Source organism: Ursus arctos, unplaced genomic scaffold (assembly GCF_023065955.2).
Source record: "Ursus arctos isolate Adak ecotype North America unplaced genomic scaffold, UrsArc2.0 scaffold_1, whole genome shotgun sequence".
Classification (NCBI taxonomy): domain Eukaryota; kingdom Metazoa; phylum Chordata; class Mammalia; order Carnivora; family Ursidae; genus Ursus; species Ursus arctos.
Window position 1 is genome coordinate 56,034,184 of NW_026622763.1, and position 16,779 is coordinate 56,050,962.

The window sequence follows — 16,779 nt, forward strand, 5'->3', positions numbered from 1 at the left end:
TCTTAAAAAAAAACCAAAAAAAACCCTTAGTGGGGCTTTGATGTAAAGTATAAAGGTCTTCTAAGTCTGTTCCACTCCTTTCCTCTTGCATTATTAATTCAACCATAAGTTGCAATCTTTTAATGAAATGTTACCTTCTTGCTAACTTAGGCTTCAGTGCAGCATCTGGTGACATGGGGATCATTTTACAGCAGGTTCAAAGCATCAGTTGACACAAGGGTCAGTAAATAGCAGCGTTTACATCTTAAATGAATCCAATACCCACAGCAAACCAGGTGGCTTGGAGTTTGGCTGTATCAGATGCCCAGTGTCATGATGCAAACGACCATGCTTATATGACCTGCGTGGCATGGGAACACTGATGACATCACGGTTAAAATACAGAAAACATAGGTAGCATGGGAGAGATGCTGCTAAGTGGTCAGTTTCCTCATTCGCTGATACGTTTATTATTAATTCTTTACATCCCCACATGGCTGATTCAATCTATTTGAAAAAATTAAGTGTAATCATCATACCTTAGGTTCTGCTTTTTTTTTCCCCCTTAAAAAAAAGAAGGGTGAGTGGAGGGTAGGCAGTGGATTTGCTGCTGTTGAAGTCAGTTGGCCCGGCGCTTTTCTGGCATTTTTTCATCTGTGCTGCCATCTAGAGAGGAGAATTAGAAACACACAAAGGTGAACTGGAAGTCCCAAAATGGAGTACGGGGAAAATATTTTCTGTATATTAATTTGTAGAAAACTATAAGAAACATCAGTGAGATTTGGAGGTGATAATTTTATGTTTTTTCCCTCTCTCTCCCCGTCCCTCCCACATACAAAACAGGACTTGGGTATCAGTTTATTGTTTTTATGACAACATTCCAGGCATTGCTGGGGAACTGTTTCCTGGATTCCAACTGACTGCTTACATAAGTAAAGTTCAATTGTATTAATTTTCTGGTACCTCCAGACCTGTGTCTTTAGTTAAAATATTGCTGAAAATGCTCATAGTCTCAGTCCTGCAGGATTTGGAGATTAAATGTCAGTGTGTGTGTGTGTGTGTGTGTGTGTGTGTGTGTGTGCGCGCGCGCGCGCCTGTGAATTAACAAGGTAAAGAGGTCCTTTGAACACAGTGGGGCAGTTTCCTGAAGTCAGTGTGTTGTTCCACAGGAACTGGTAGTTCTGCTTATAGGTGAAATGTTGGTCAAATAAGTTTGGGGGAATGGTAGGTAAACAATTTTAAACACTTTCCTTTATTACGGGCAGGACTTCTGATAGGTTTTAATTTACCAATGTACACTGAACTTTCAAGAGAGGAAAATGCTGGGCAAAGTTTCCCAAACTTATTTGACCTTGAAACCCTGGGCTTTTCATAGGACTGGTTTTGCGTGGAGCAAACTTTAGGAAATATTACGACAGGGAAAGGAAGTTGGCCTGCTGCATGCACACGATGTGCAAACATACCAGTTCTCCCCTGTCTGTCTTATTTCTTCTGTGTCTAAGTATTTTTGAAGCTTTGCTTTGGTTTGAGTAGAGATTGGGGAATTTAACTATTTTATTTCCTAGCACAAATGTTATGGAAGTAGATTTTGTTTGATAATTGCTACTTCCAGGTAAAACAAAGTAAGTTTACCTATAACTTAGGGTAGATCTTCTCTCGCTGCTTGTATGACAAATAGCACATAATAAGATATGATCTTCTTAGCCACATTTAGTGTGCTCTAACCCTATGCAAGGTACCATTCAGTGGAAAGAAGAGGGAAAGCTGAGTAAAATAGGATTCCTGCCTTTGTCAAACCATTACATAGGTGGAGTGATAAGGTTAGATACAATTTACTAAAAGATCCCTTATAAATAATGGTCATACCAGATTTATTCATCATAACTGAAATAACAGGGTTTTGTTTCACCCATGGAAGAAAATGGCCTTAAAGAAATACTGTTGTAGTAGCATCCATTGTTTGAAGATTGTGCTTTATTACTGTTTTTTTAAATTAAAATGTCAGTGGCCATGAGAATATTTCTGTATTAATTCTGAAAAATGACATTCTTGGTGAAACTAAATGAACAATATTAATGCTTCTCTTTCAATAATTTTCCTGCACTTTAGGAAAGGAAATATATAATTCATGCTTTTGACTTAAGAAGTAATGTCTCTGTTTAGGTATTAATAAGGATAATGATAAATTATCATCTCTCACAAGGGACACATATTACTTTCATTTTATAGAAGCAACTGGGGCTCAGAAAAGAGAATCGGTTTGTCTAATCGCTTGTAAATTGTGGGGTTGAAGTTCAATTCTAGGCCAGTTTGCCCCAAATCCGTATGGTCCTTTATGGTCGGGCAAAGTAATTTTAGAAAACGCTTACATACCCCCTGATTTCCATAACCTAAAAATAGGTTGCCAAACTGAAGTGGAAAAAACAGTTTTCCTGGAAGGTAGAGAATTATACACATACATATACATATATGACACTGTAGGCTTTCTGAGAGCAGAAACCATGGAACCATGTCTGTTCTCTTTACCATACTAAACCCAGTGCTTAGTACCTGCTTGGCATGTGCATCCTCAATAAAGATTCGCTCAATGAAGTACACACAAATGATAATGTTTGGGATGGGTTGGTGGGCACACATGAACACCTTCAATATCCTACTGTCATTTTGTGCAAAAGAATTCACAGTTATGAATCTGTAAAGTCTTCTCTCTTCATGAAATGGTCTGAACTTAGTCAAGGGAAGTAACCACATTTGCAAATGTGTCTTCCAATCAAATCTCAATAATTAATTAATCACATTGTGAGTCAATTTGTGGGATGACTAAGAACCTTCCCCTGCATAGTTGTATGGTCATTCTCTAACAAATTCAGTCCCTGGAAATGGATAAAATTAGTAGGCTTGAAAGAAAACTAGATTTGAAGGCAAAGACTAAATATTTTTTATACTTGTATTCTTGGTGCCCTGCTACATAATAGGTGCATAGCACATGTTGAAAAAGAAGGAAGAAAGCAAGCAAGCAGGGGACCGGTGGTGGGTGAGGGAATGATGAAGAAAAAGAAAAATGAGAGTTAGGAATCTTGGATTTTAGCCTTAGTTCAGCCGTGTAGACTTGGCCCCTCATTTCTCCTTTTCGTTTCTCAGTTTGCTCATCTGCAATCTAGTGTTGACCTAGGTGATCACTAAGGCCCCTCCAGATTCTTTCTTGGTGTAAACAAGACCATGTTTCTTTGTGTCCACTAGGGGGTACTGTAGTACCAGTGCAGTGGCCACCATCTTCCAATTTATCCAATTCTGGTAATTTTTTTTTCCTGAATTTACACCCCTGATAAACATTCCTTACTTTTAACTTTAAACTCAAATTTACATTACAAAGAATACATTTTAGTTCAGTAATAGAAGCTGGATAAACCTGGGAAGAATTAAGCTTAATGATTCATTCATCTCAGTAGGGAAATTAGAATCAGAGCGATTTGCATAATAAAATAATGAGATCTTAGGATTTTGCTTGAGTCAGAAGAAGGGGCTTGAAACTCTTAAAAGAAAATAAAATGGAACAAAGTTTAGCTACCCTAACAAAAAAAGACATAAACTTAAGAAGTATGCCAAATCTAAGTGAAGACAGCTACATAACTATCCAGGAGTGTAAATGAAGGCTTAAGAAAATAGAGATATACCATGTTCTTGGATAAGAAGATTCAAGATTGTAAAAATTTTAAATTATTTCTCAAATGTATTCATAAGTATAATACAATTCCAATCAAAATTCCAATGGGATATTCATGGAAACATGATAGAAGAGTTCTGAAATTCATCGAGAAATATTAAGCTGAGAAGAGCCAAGAAAAGTTTTTATCCTTTCGAGGGGGAAGAGTTGAGCTATTAGATGTTAAAAAATATTATACAATGGCTGCAATTAAAACAGTGTCATAATGACAACAAAAGAAACAGACCAATAAAACAAAATAGCAAGTCCAGAAATAAACCCAAGTATGGTGGCCTGGCATTGTATGTGTGTGTGTGTGGGTGTGTGCGAGCCCCCACGTGTGTTGGCTACCTAGCATCTGAACACTTTCCCCAGTATGGAAACTGAAAAAAGGGCAGATCGACACTCTTCTAGACAGCAAAGGCATCAGCATAGAGCTGAGGTTTGTCCAGTGGGATTCTGACACTCAATCCAGAAGGAGTGACACAAAGGTGCAGGGACTAGCAAATTATTTATAGAGATGGTAGTGACCTCAATAATCCAGGAGAGGAGAATGTCTGGTAGTGGCCGTGTCACTGAAAACATTCTGCTTAGCCTCTTCCTATAACGGCTCTTGGCCAAGTTCTGGCAGCATTCTAACCGGACTGTTCCTACAGAGGTTCTTGGCTGAGTTTTCTGTTGCCAGCCTCTTTTGGCTCCTCTCCTTTATCTGAGCCTGGTTTTTAACTTTCCCATAGATTTTGTGAGCCCTTGGTATCCTTCCAACAAATTCCATTCTGTTTAAGCTACCTAGAGTTGATTACTAATGCTTGCAACTATGAATCCTGACTTGTACAGAAACTGGTGATGGGGAGCTCATTACAAACAACAGACTCTTAACAAAATGATGAGACTAGTTATCCAGACTCATTATGTTTGAAGATAATAAAAACCCAATTAATATTCAGATATGGGATGCTGGAAGCCCATAGCTTGTTATAGTTAAAGAAATTAATGCCTGTGAACATTAGGACTAAGGTGGGCATTGAAGACAAGACCATGGAGGACCTAACTGTTGTTACCGTAGAACAGCATGAAGGATATGAGGAATTCAAGAGCTGTGTGCTGAGGTTAGCTGTTTCCATGAAGAGACTAACAAATGGAAATCTCTAGAGTCTCATTTTACAACATGAACTGAAACCCAAACTGGAATTTGTTAAAAGAAACTCTTATCGCCCTAGGACTGAGATAGCTATAACTCAATATTTGTTCTTTCTGATTGCTTATAAATCAGTTGAATTCACCTTCTTATCTGGGGCTCTTACATGAACATATGCTAAGGTGCTGACTCAAGAAGAGTTATAGCCTTAAAATTAAAATGCCACATAGAAGAGAATTTGGAGAACTTCGGTAACTCTCATCCCCAAACTCCACTGAGCCTCCTTGCCAGCTGAAGCAGTATCTCTGTTTGCTATGAGGCTATTCCTCCTTTGTCTGATGATACTGAAGCACCCTAGTTTGATGGAGTTACCTTTAAGAGGAAGCCAGTTCTCTAATGCCCTACTCTTACTCTGCATATCTCCAAATCTTTAGAGTTAAATTCTGATATTTTTCAAAAGGCCAATTCCAAAGTGAAATTCAGGAAGAGATGGCTCGAGCACCAAAGGAATTGAAGAGTTTTGCTACTTAATCTGTGGAATGTGGGTTAGAATAGATTTTAAGAATGCTGGATGAAGAAGAGGAGAACACAATTATATCCTGGGCTGATTTACAAACAGGGTTTACAAGAGATTCTGGATTAACTGTTCCAGCTTGAGAAGCTGGGGATAATTCTGTTTGTTCTGCTAAAGATTGACTGAAATAGGGACATAATGGTGACTCATGTAAAATGAACTTAAGATGCAAATGTCTTCAATAAAACGCAAAAGAACAAATTAAAAAATTTCAAGAGACAGGAATGATAGCATGGATTTATCATTTCTGACCCACTCACCTCAATTATGTCTTTCAATAAGGTCCAGAGGCCATTCTTCACCAAGGCCGTTATAGAATATGTGAGGTTGTGATTCTAAAGTGAGGGATAAAGCGTTGTATCTGAACCCTTTATCAATATGAAGAGGCACTATTTTTGTGGACTTTTTTCGATTTTCAGAGGCTTGCTACTGGGTCCCATTGTAACAACTAACCCTGGGACACCAAGTGATTGCAATCTCAATTGCTTATCATGATCCAGGCATGATCTGAGACTCCTAGCCCAAGTTGTAAAGGTAAATACAGAACCAGGCTTGGACAGGTTTTGAAGGCAGGTAAATTTAATGAGCAAGCTGCCCATATTCTCTTGTTGCTTACTCATGTCAAACTGCTGTCTCTTACACATATGGCTTCACAGGGATATTCACCATGACCAATTAGGTGGAAAAAACTAAAACCCTGTTTTACAAATGTTTCTTACTGGCTTGAAGGGCATTGCTCTAGCATTTACGGCATAGTCAGAGACCAGAAGGACAAAGGAAAAGGATAATCCTCACAATGGGCAAAATTTGAACTAATAACATACCTCATTGTTCAATTGGCCTGGAATCAGCAGTGTCTAACAATTTGATTTGGTAACCTGACCAGCAACTTGGGAGGGGTAAGACTGGTGATAAGGAAGGTTGAGGAAAAGGTATGTGATAGGACATTTAGGAACGGGCCAGGAGATATGAATATGATTTCCTATACTGTTGAAAAGAGAAGTAGAGATGATCAAATTCCATGGTTATAATATTTAAAATTGTAATTAGCTTTGGAGCTTATACTGGAGATTAATAATTAAAACAAACTTGATCTGGCAGTGGTTGAATGTGATAGGGTGTGTGTGAGTGTGTGTGACAAAGATCTCACCTAATTCCTCTTCACTTTTCCCTTATAAGCCCTTAGGCTCCTCAGAGTATGGCTTGAAAGCTTTTAATCTAGTCCATCCTCCTTATATTATTTTTATTTCTAAAAAAAATTTTATTTATTTATTTGACAGAGAGACAGAGAGGAGGGAGAATGTGCACATGCAGGGGGAGCGGGAGAGGGAGAAGCAGGCTCCTCACTGAGCAGGGAGCCCGATGCAGGGCTTGATTCCAGGACCCTGGGATCATGACCTGAGCTTAAGGCAGACGCTTAACTGACTGAGCCACCCAGGCATCCCACTGTCTTCCATTTAGAGATGAGAAAATGTCCAAAGAATTGACTTGACCTGTCTCAGGCCGTACGCTAGTGGCATAACCAGGATGAAACTCAGGTCTGCCTCTCAAGTTAGTGCCCTCTCCAGAACAGCATATTGCTTCCGTAATTGGGAATAAGCCCCACTTAATGGCAACCCCACTCTTCCCTGTTATCTAGTTCATAACTTATCACGACAGAAAAGTACCACCATTTTCCATTCTTCAAAACATGGAAAACAGAATGACAGGGGTAGAGAGCAGAATAAAAAAAGATTAAATATTTGAATGCATATTTGTAATCTCTACCATATAACCTCTCAGACTTGGAATGGCCTTGCAGCTATAAGTGTCTAAGACTGTGTTAAGCATGTTGTGGTTATTATGTCATTTAAAGGGAAGGCTGATTAATTCTTTGAAAGGTGTTGTTTACAGTTGTAACTTTTCTCTTATCTAAGGCTGTATTGTCCAATATGATAGCCACTGGCTACCTGAGGCTACTGAGCACTTGAAATTTGGCTAGTCTGAATTGAGATATGCTGTAAGTATAAAATACACACCAGATTTTGAAGACTTAGTATGCAAAAATAATGTAACATATTTCATTAGTAGTTAAAAAATATTGATTGTATGTTAAAATGACAACATTTTGGGAAAAAATGGTTAATAAAATGTTAAAATTAATTTCACATGGTTCTTTTAATTTTTTTCTTAATGTGTCTACTAGAAAACTTAAAATTACGTATGTAGTTTGCTTTAATGTCTCTTGGTCAGTGTTGATATAAGGAAATCAAACCAAACCAAGTGGAATTTGGCCAAAGTTCCCAGTAGTTCATTAGAGTTGTCAGAATTCTAAAGATGTTATTTACTCAAGTCTATGAGCTGCGGAGCTTTTACTTTTGACAAAATCGTCATTGACAAATTGGAATTTTTGCACTTTCCCGAAAATATTGGAAAGGCAGTGAGCAAGCCGGGACAGTGTCTAATTCTGTTTTTAACACAAAATGAATTACAGTGTTGGCATTTGGTACTTTTACCTTAGAAATCAGGTAGAAGAGCGCTCTTTAGTTCCCCAGGGAATGTATAGCAAAAATGTGCTTTCTGGTTAATTGCTTTGAACATAGAGATATTTACACTGAAAATCTGAGCCTCATATCACTTTACTATATTCTTTCCAATTTTATTTCACTATAAAATTTTAACTTCTCTACCTGTAACCACAAGCACAGAGTAGGCAATGAGTTGATGGTATTCTTTACGATGTGTGATATACAAAATTTTAGGTTGGCTATAATTATTCTTTTAATTATATTCACTAAACAAACCAGTAAGTAAATAGAATATACTATTTTAGATATATTACATATAAAATATATTATATTATACCAACACACACCAGCATGACAAAACAACAGTTAATGCCTTCCTTATCAGAGACCAAGTAGGAATCCTAAATTTCCAGAACTTAATGATTTCCTTGGCTTCCTACCTGGAGGAATTCCAATAAAGTACAAACAACCTGTCAAGATATAATCATATTACGGCTGTCTTTGAAATGAGAGAGACTGTGAGTGTTACATGGGGACAGGAAGATCTTACTTGCTAAAATGGACCATAAAGGTCAGTGGCGGTGCTCAGCTAGACTAGTGACTTTTCAAATCTGTTCCTCCACCTTCTCCTGTGTTGATGGTATCTCTGTCTATTCACAGTCCTTCCATACTTCCTCACTTTCATTCCCTATATCCAAGTGGTCATTAAGTACTGCCAAGTCTACTTCTGAAACTTCTCTTGAATTTTTTCCTTTTCCAACCAGGTGAGTCCCTTATCACTTGGCCTCATATACCTGGAATAGCCTTTACATGATTAGGTTTCCAGAATAAGGACCAATGAAATTATTTTCCCATTTTTAAAAAAGGTTTTATTTATTTGTTTGACACAGACTGAGAGAGAGCATGTACAAGCAGGGGGAGCTGCAGAGGGAGAAGGGGAAGCAGGCTCCCCACTGAGCAGGGACCCTGATGTGGGACTTGATTCCAGAACCCTGGGATCATGACCTGAGCCGAAGGCAGACACTTAACCGACTGAGCCACCCAGGTGTTCCTGTTTTCCCATTTTAAATGAAGTTCCACACTGCCACCAGAATATCCTAAAGATCCAAACAGATCATTTCCTTGCTTGAAAACTTTCCAATTAGATCCCCACCACCTACAAAATAAAGTCCAAACTCCTTAGCATGACATTTAAAGCATTGTATGTTCTAATCTCAGTCTCTTTTTCCAGACTTATGTCCTGCCTTTCCACCACATCCCAGTCTAAGAAAATCCAAGCTTAAAAAAATCACATAATCAAAAATCCATTAACATTCTGAATTTTTTTTATTGATAATATGTGGGGGAACTGAGAGGATTTATATGGAGTATAATAAAGCTGACACTACTCAAATATAAATCTATTATTTATGGAAGATTTATTCTATGTATTTCCTTTTGTCAAAGAAGTGAGAGTTCTTTTGATAGCAAGTGACAGAAATCTAATTTGAATTAGCCTTGGCAAAAATGAGAAATAATTGGCTTATGGATGCCAAGGAAGCATTATAAAATCAACCTAAGAGATGGGCAGGGCTGCAATTGGCCTCAGGAACAACTGCAGGAACTGAACTGCCATCAAAATTCTTTTTCACAATTGGCTTGGCTCTTCTCTGCATGTCAGCTTCATCTGCTCTCACTGCAGGATTTCCCCACAAAGCAGAAAACATGGACAACAACAGCCCTTTCAGTCAGTGTCTTTTAACAACCATATAAATGACTCTCTTTCTTGATTCTGGCTTGAAAAATCCATAGGAAAGCTTCTGATTGTACTGGCTGAGGCCAGGCGCCTCCCCACAGACCCATCAAGTCGGACCAGGGGAGTGGGGTCATATAAACAAGAAAAGTTCTGCTTATAGTCATGTGGATGATTGTGGGGCAGAGGGATACCAGTTCTTAGGAAAGAGCTTTTGGGGAAGGCAGTATCACCGACATCCACTATGGTAATTCTTTTTTTTTTTTTTTAAAGATTTTATTTATTTATTCATTCGACAGAGATAGAGACAGCCAGCGAGAGAGGGAACACAAGCAGGGGGAGTGGGAGAGGAAGAAGCAGCCTCATAGCAGAGGAGCCTGATGTGGGGCTCGATCCCACAACGCCAGGATCATGCCCTGAGCCGAAGGCAGACGCTTAACCGCTGTGCCACCCAGGCGCCCCCCCACTATGGTAATTCTTAAGTAATTTTAGAATTAAATCAAAACAGCTGAAAATTGTATAACTAATTATATTTAATAACTAATTTTATATTAAATGACAATTACTAATTAATTCAGACCTGTAGCTGGCTTCACCATTTGCAGGCCTGCTTGTCTACAAGTTTGTGCTCCTAATTTGCTTATTCTTTCTAAGATTTTCTATTTGTTTTAAGGTATCTAGTCATAGTGCTTCCAAACACTGTTAATTATATTTCCTAATGGTTATAGCTTATATTTCTTTTTTGTTGCTTATTTTATTGGCCAGAACTTCCAGAATCACATAAAAGAATCATTTGTATAATTGTTAAATTTTCAGGTATATATATATATGTATATATAGCCTAACAGGGCAAGGAAGCAGGAGAAGGGTTGAGTGATACATAGGTTCCTCTTGGAGCTAGAAGGGAACTCAGATACAACATACCAAAGCTTGTAACAAACCAGGATGCAGAGTATGGCATTCCCAGTTTCTAAAGTATTGAAGAACTCTATATGGGTTGGTGAACTTCTGCTGCCCTAAGATATTACCCCTCTTCTACCTCTCCACAGTCCAACAACTAAAGACTTATATCATGGCATAGTAGGGGGCTGCTTGGTTCCAATTGATTGTTTAATATTTTGAGTATCAGTGATATTAAACACAGTGATATTAAGCACATTGTATAATTTGACCCCTGGTGGGATACACCCTCAGTACCAAAAAACCCCCCCACAAAACAACAACAAAAAACCACCACAATCACAAAAGAAACCCGCAAAAAATTTTTCAAATTATCTTTTTAAAAAAAGATTTATTTATTTATTTATTTAATTTTTTTTTGAGAGACAGAGAGAATGAGGGAGAGTGGCAGAGGGAGATGGAGAGAGAATCTCAAGCAGACTCCCTGCTGAGTGTGAAGCCTAACTTGGGACTCAATCCCACAACCCTGAGATCATGACCTGAACGAAAATCAAGAGTCAGACGCTTAACCAATTGAACCACCCAGTGGCCCCTCAAATTATCTTTAATGACTAAATTGTCTGTAAAAATTCTGAAAGTATTACAGTATTCTAAAAAAAGGAATGAAGATTTTCAGCAAAAAGAAAGGAATACAACTATAAAATCAAAGAAGTAAAACTCTATTCCTAAATTTGAATAGAAAAATATCAGTATGAAGTCATAATAGATTTTCCTACTTTTGTTCACTGAAAAGGCCTAGAAGCAGTGAACAATCCATAGAAGTAAATACTACTACTGCCCAGATTGTAGTCCCTAGGGATTCTTAGAGAAATGTCTGATTAGAGATCTGGGACAAGAAACGTATGAGGCTGGACATCTTGTTATACAAAATGTGGAGAAGCTATCAAAGTACTACTGTCAAAAGGACTCTGGAGCCAACTAGAGGAGGTTCCTATAATCTGAGCATCAGTAAGAATAACTGCAATTGATCAAACACATTAAATATGTTAAAATCCTGAGATCATAATGATATTAAAAACAGTTTCATCAGTCACCTTTAGAGGGTGATAACTAACCAACTCATTATTCTGAAAACTGGTAAAGGAAAGGAAAGAATCAAGCATTTAACCTGCCTTTCTTTTATGAACTGTATCTCATGGCAATTAAATAGTTGAGGTCAGGAAAATTGTAGAAATAGATATTATAGAAATAGTCTAGCTAATAAATGAAGAAGAAAAGATATAATTAGAATATTACCAATTGTAAACCCCTGATGGAAATAATGGAGCTAGGCAATTATCATTAAGGATTGTTAACATAAAAAGAAAGACAATTAGATATCACTATCTCCTGATGGAAATACTCATTACCCTTGTGAAGGGTTTTTGTAAAGAAAAAAAATCAAGCCCGAACCAGATCAAACCTTTAGACCTAAGAAGTTTATAGGTGATAAAGGGAACAGAGAAACATGTCAATTGAGGAATACAATCAAATCCAGGTGTGGGAAACTCTAGGATGAATACCCAATTTCTTCAATGAATACTTCAAGAGAAACAAAAATGGGGGATATGAGGAAAGTGTAGATTAAAAAAGACTTAAAACACATAGCAGCCACACACAATATGAGGACTTTGTTTTCTGATTTAAATAAACCAATCATAAAAAAATCAGAAAAATTTAAATGCTAGATATTTATGATATTAAGAAATTACTGTTACTATCTTAGATGTGCTAATGGTATTGGAGCTATGTTTTTTAAAAGTCTTTCTCTTTAGTGATAAATACTGAAATATTTACAGATCAAATAATATATGTAGACTGTTTTACAAGAATCCAGTGGTCACAGGGGTGGGGAGGAAAGTGGGTGGAGAACAGATGAAGGGAGAGGGGCTATGAGGTGCTGACTATTGTGGCTGGGGGGACAGGTCACTGGACAACGCTCTTGACTCTTGTGCAAGTTTGAGATTTTCCATAATAAAATGTAAACAAATAAGTTAAATTTATTTAATATCGTCCATGGACATCACATAATTAAATTCCCTAATTTTACAGATGGCACAAACTGGTCTAGAGAATACATCCGTGGAAAAAACATCTCACTTACTCTACTAGCTATGTGACTGGGGTGAGTTACTCAACTTCTATGAATCTCAGTTTTTTCATCTATATAAAGAGGCTAATAAAACTTTTCATGGAGGGTTTTGTGACATTTAAAGGAAATCATACCCATAAAGTGCCTAGCACAGGGAGCACAGAGTAGGTGCTCATAAGTGGCAACTGTCACTTAGAGTATCTAAGATCACACAGCTTGTAGTGGCATAGCCAGATCTAGAGCACACATTTCCTTTCTTTTCTTTCTTTCTTTCTTTCTTTTTTAATTTTATGTATTTACTTTTGCAAGAGAGAGAGTGCGCATGTGCAAGCGCATGCATGCACTAGTGGGACGGAGAGGGGCAGAGGGGGAAGCAGGCTCCCCCTTGTGTAGGGAGCCTGATGCAGGACTTGATCCCCGGACCCTGGGATCATGACCCCAGCGGAAGGCAGACGCTTAACTGACTGAGCCACCCTGGCACCCGAGCGTACATTTCCTAATCGGTAGTTCTGTTATACTATGTAATTTCTTTGGAGTAACAGGCTTTTAATAAATACTAGTTGAACTGGAAAAAAAAACACCCCAATAGAAATTGGCAGTTGACAAGAAGAGGTTTTACCTGAAAAATATTTATTTTCCCAGATATATTATCATATTAGATCTTTGATAATGGCAAATTTAGTTTCTCATCTGACAGTCATGGCCTGACTGTCCTTCTGCAAGTCCACACATGATTCCATGAGGGCTGGTTGAAATAAAAGGAAGTTCCTTTAGGAGGCTTTCTATTTTAAAATCTGTAACAGGAGGCAACTAACTATAGATGTTAACCTGACTTGCCCAAGTCACTCTGCTAGACAGGGGCAAATGGATTAGAACCCAAATTTCCAGGTCTATGTGTTTGGTTTCAGTGAATGCATCATTTTTTAGATGTTTACACATTAGGGAGGATGATTGCCATTGCAAAGCATACAATGCACAGTGCTATCCTTCTAAGAATCAACAATAAGGCATGTTCAATTTATCAGCACATGGGCTAGTTCTTTTCCTTCTTTTTTTGACATATTGGTTTCAGTGGATGCCCCTGGCATTTTAAACTTTTTATCATCTGCTATGAGGAAGAGCCATGGGGCTTTCAACAGACAGCATACCCAATGTTGTGTATTTATTGGCATTACTTAGTTTGTTCTGTGTTTTTATAAGCCTCTTCTTTCTTCTCTTCCACTTCTTTTAGTAACCTTTCATAAGAAAGGCAAAGAGGACAGGATGTCTCTATTCTCTGTACTTCTTTGTGGAAATGATGGAGAATAAATGATGAAATTGATGAACGGAACTGATCAGACTAAAGGACTTAGCCCCAGTCTTGTACTGTAACAATGGGAAAAAATCAATTTGGTTTAATAAACACCTAACATTGTGTTAGATGCAAAGACACAAAGACGATTCAGACAATATAGCAGTTCAGTGTACGTGCCCTCAGAACAGAGTTTAGGAAGTTAGGCAAATGGGTATCAAAACAACTGTGATAAAGAAAAACCAAACAATATAACTGCTACACAGGAGTACAAACAAAATGCTTTGGCAAGAGGAGAGGTTCTGACAAGAAAAGGCAGGCTTTCAGAGAGAATGTGGCATGTGGTTGGGACTTTGATGGACCTTGATTAGCTGAGTAGGAATCAGAATTCAAGACTTGCCACACAAACTCTTGGTGCTCTCAGTATGTAAAGGAAATGTGACATGACAGGATGTGTTCTGAGAATGCTGGTGTGGCTGCATCTGCCAGCTGCATTTCCACCTGAGGGTTCTTTCTTCTCTTTTGGAAATAAGATGTAAAAGCACGGAGCATAAGAATAAGCAAGCTAAATCAAAATGAAAAGAATAACAACAGAGAGGATACAACAAGAACAGGGTGGTTTCCCTCTGCTCATGTGTCAGGAAAGGGGATGTGTGCATCTATAGAACATGAGCGTGGGCATTCATTCAGGAGATATTTAACAAGCCCCTCCTTGTGCTGGGCACTGTGATAGATGTGGGGGATAGAGCAGTGAACAAGACCCCCGTGGTCTCTGACTTCACGAAGCTTATATCCTAAGGAGACAGTCTTTAAAAACAACTAAGTATAGAATTGCAACTGTCATAAACATTGTGAAGGAGAAGGGCAAGATGCTAGGAGAGCTTCTGACCACGGCCCTCATGTATTAGAGAAGTTGTCCTTGAAGAAGTGACATTTGAGCTGAACCCTGAAGAAAAAGTAGGGGTGCAGAGACCGGAGTTAGGGTTGAGGGCAGGGGGAAACAAGGCTGATTGTAGCATAGTGTGGGTAGCCCACAAACAGTGAGAAGGCTAAGGAGGTGGGTAAAATCCTCCCTGTGCACAGCCTTGGAGGCCCCTTCATGATTTGGGTCATTACCCTTGCACACCAGGAAGCAACACTTTTTTGAAAGGTCGTTCTGAGTGCAGAAGGGAGAAAGGATCAAAGCGAGACAAATACAGGTACAGAAAGGCCAGTCAGTAGGATATTGAGGCTTGCCTGCCTAGAGTCCAGGCAAAGAAATGAGGGTGACTTGGACTGGGGTGGAGACAGTGAGGTGGAGAGCGTCCAGAAGAAAGGTTGGGAGGAGTAGGGCACAATCTGAAGAGAGCATGGCTTGACCAGGTCAGACAGTGTATGTGTGTAAGTGGGGAACAGATTTTATACCAACAAGACTGCACTGTTCTTAGTTATGCTCTCTTCCTTTTCATGCCAGAATCCCCACACTCCCAAACCTGGCCCCAAGTCAGACCAGAACTTCAAGAATCAGTCATTCTTTTCCTAATCGCCATGTATAGAAACTGTGCAAGATTTGGCTTGTGGGGTCACACCCTAGGCTTTCTCACTCCTTTCCCAGAATCTTGCACTCAATGTTAACCAGAGGCAACAGGCAAGGATGCTAGGAAGATATAAGAGGGAAGAGGAAACTTATAATCAGCTAGAAAGAAATTGTAGCTGAGTAAATATGGGTTAACTGTACACGCTGAGTTGAAAAAATATATTGGTATGAGTTCCCCAGCCTCCCTGTCTTGGATGGAGATAAAATCACCCTTTTGAGTGAATGTTTACTGCAACCATGTTTGGGGCTCCTGTCTGCTGAAGCAACACCTAGTACTAGGCTTGGACCTTGCGGTCACTTAGTATTTGTTGAACGGAAGCATGATTACAACAAAGTGTAGGGGCTGTCCCAAGATCCCGAGGGCTATATAGTCTCAGCACAATTTAGAGTCCCCAGCTCCTATCATTTCATTGTAGAAAGGAGAAGGAAATAAGGAACACATAGGGGCTGGCTTACTGCTGTGGAAACAGGAGCTTTGCGGCATATGAAGTAAGTTTTGGGCCAGGAGTTCTAGTAATAACTAGTTGACTCAAGGCTGTGTCTTTGCTTTCTTAAAGTAAGGGGATCATATAACAAGGGGTCTAAGTGTAATTTTCAGTCTAATATAAAATGAAAAGCAAGGTCCAAAATCCCATATAGATTTGGGTGGGGAAAGAAAAGAAAGCAAGCCAGTTATTGGAGGCAACTAGAGAGCTCTTCCCCCTCCATTTCGAAATTAAACTGCGACAGTGCTCAAGTGCACATTCCTATCTCTGGGCTCCTGACTAGGAAGTGATTCCTTTATCTGTTTTTGTTCATACCAGAGCTATTGTTGTCTAAAACAAGTATTCTCACTTCACTAAAGTCCTCAGTTTCCAACAACTTTCCTTACAACACAGGAAACCCAGTGACCTTGCCAAGGACCTGGGTTCATCTTAGTTTCTCCAGCCACATCCTCTTAGGGTCCTTCCCCAGGGTGGCCAAGCATCAAGCCTCCTTCCCAGGCACTTCAGTCTTTAAGGGCCAAGGGAAAAAAAAATTTTTTAAACCCCTAGCAATAAAGATGGTTTTATTATTTTGAATGAATTCTATGTTATGTGGCAATGAGAGCAGGTATGGTGAGCCTGGCAGGGATAGCAGGGATGGCAGGGATCTCTATGCTTATCTACTCTCACAAACTGTGGCCACTATAGCTGGGGGACCTCACTGGACTTTAGGATACAAGTAACAGGTAACCAAGGCCCTGGCAAGCTTAACTGTTCCACAAGA

General features: G+C 38.9%; 2 protein-coding genes across 11 annotated transcripts in view; one reads left to right on the plus strand and one right to left on the minus strand.

Moving 5' to 3' along the window:
• NFE2L2 (NFE2 like bZIP transcription factor 2) overlaps window positions 1-16,779 on the minus strand; it is a 141,945-nt gene that overhangs the window by 97,835 nt on the left and 27,331 nt on the right. For all 3 annotated transcript variants that reach the window (XM_057318849.1, XM_057318852.1, XM_057318856.1), the window contains one exon: window positions 519-645. The gene's annotated coding sequence lies outside the window, so the exon portion shown is untranslated. The remainder of the gene's footprint in view (window positions 1-518; window positions 646-16,779) is intronic.
• The window catches only part of AGPS (alkylglycerone phosphate synthase), a 203,268-nt gene that overhangs the window by 22,639 nt on the left and 163,850 nt on the right, over window positions 1-16,779 (plus strand). For 5 of the 8 annotated variants that reach the window (XM_048214157.2, XM_026492470.4, XM_057318832.1 and 2 more), the window contains exon 2: window positions 12,625-12,697. The exons of 1 other annotated variant lie outside the window; for it this stretch is intronic. The gene's annotated coding sequence lies outside the window, so the exon portion shown is untranslated. Of the gene's footprint in view, window positions 1-7,333; window positions 7,394-9,937; window positions 10,105-12,624; window positions 12,698-16,779 lie in introns of those variants that run through there. 2 more of the 8 variants (XM_048214156.2, XM_044381447.3) reach the window with 2 other exon arrangements.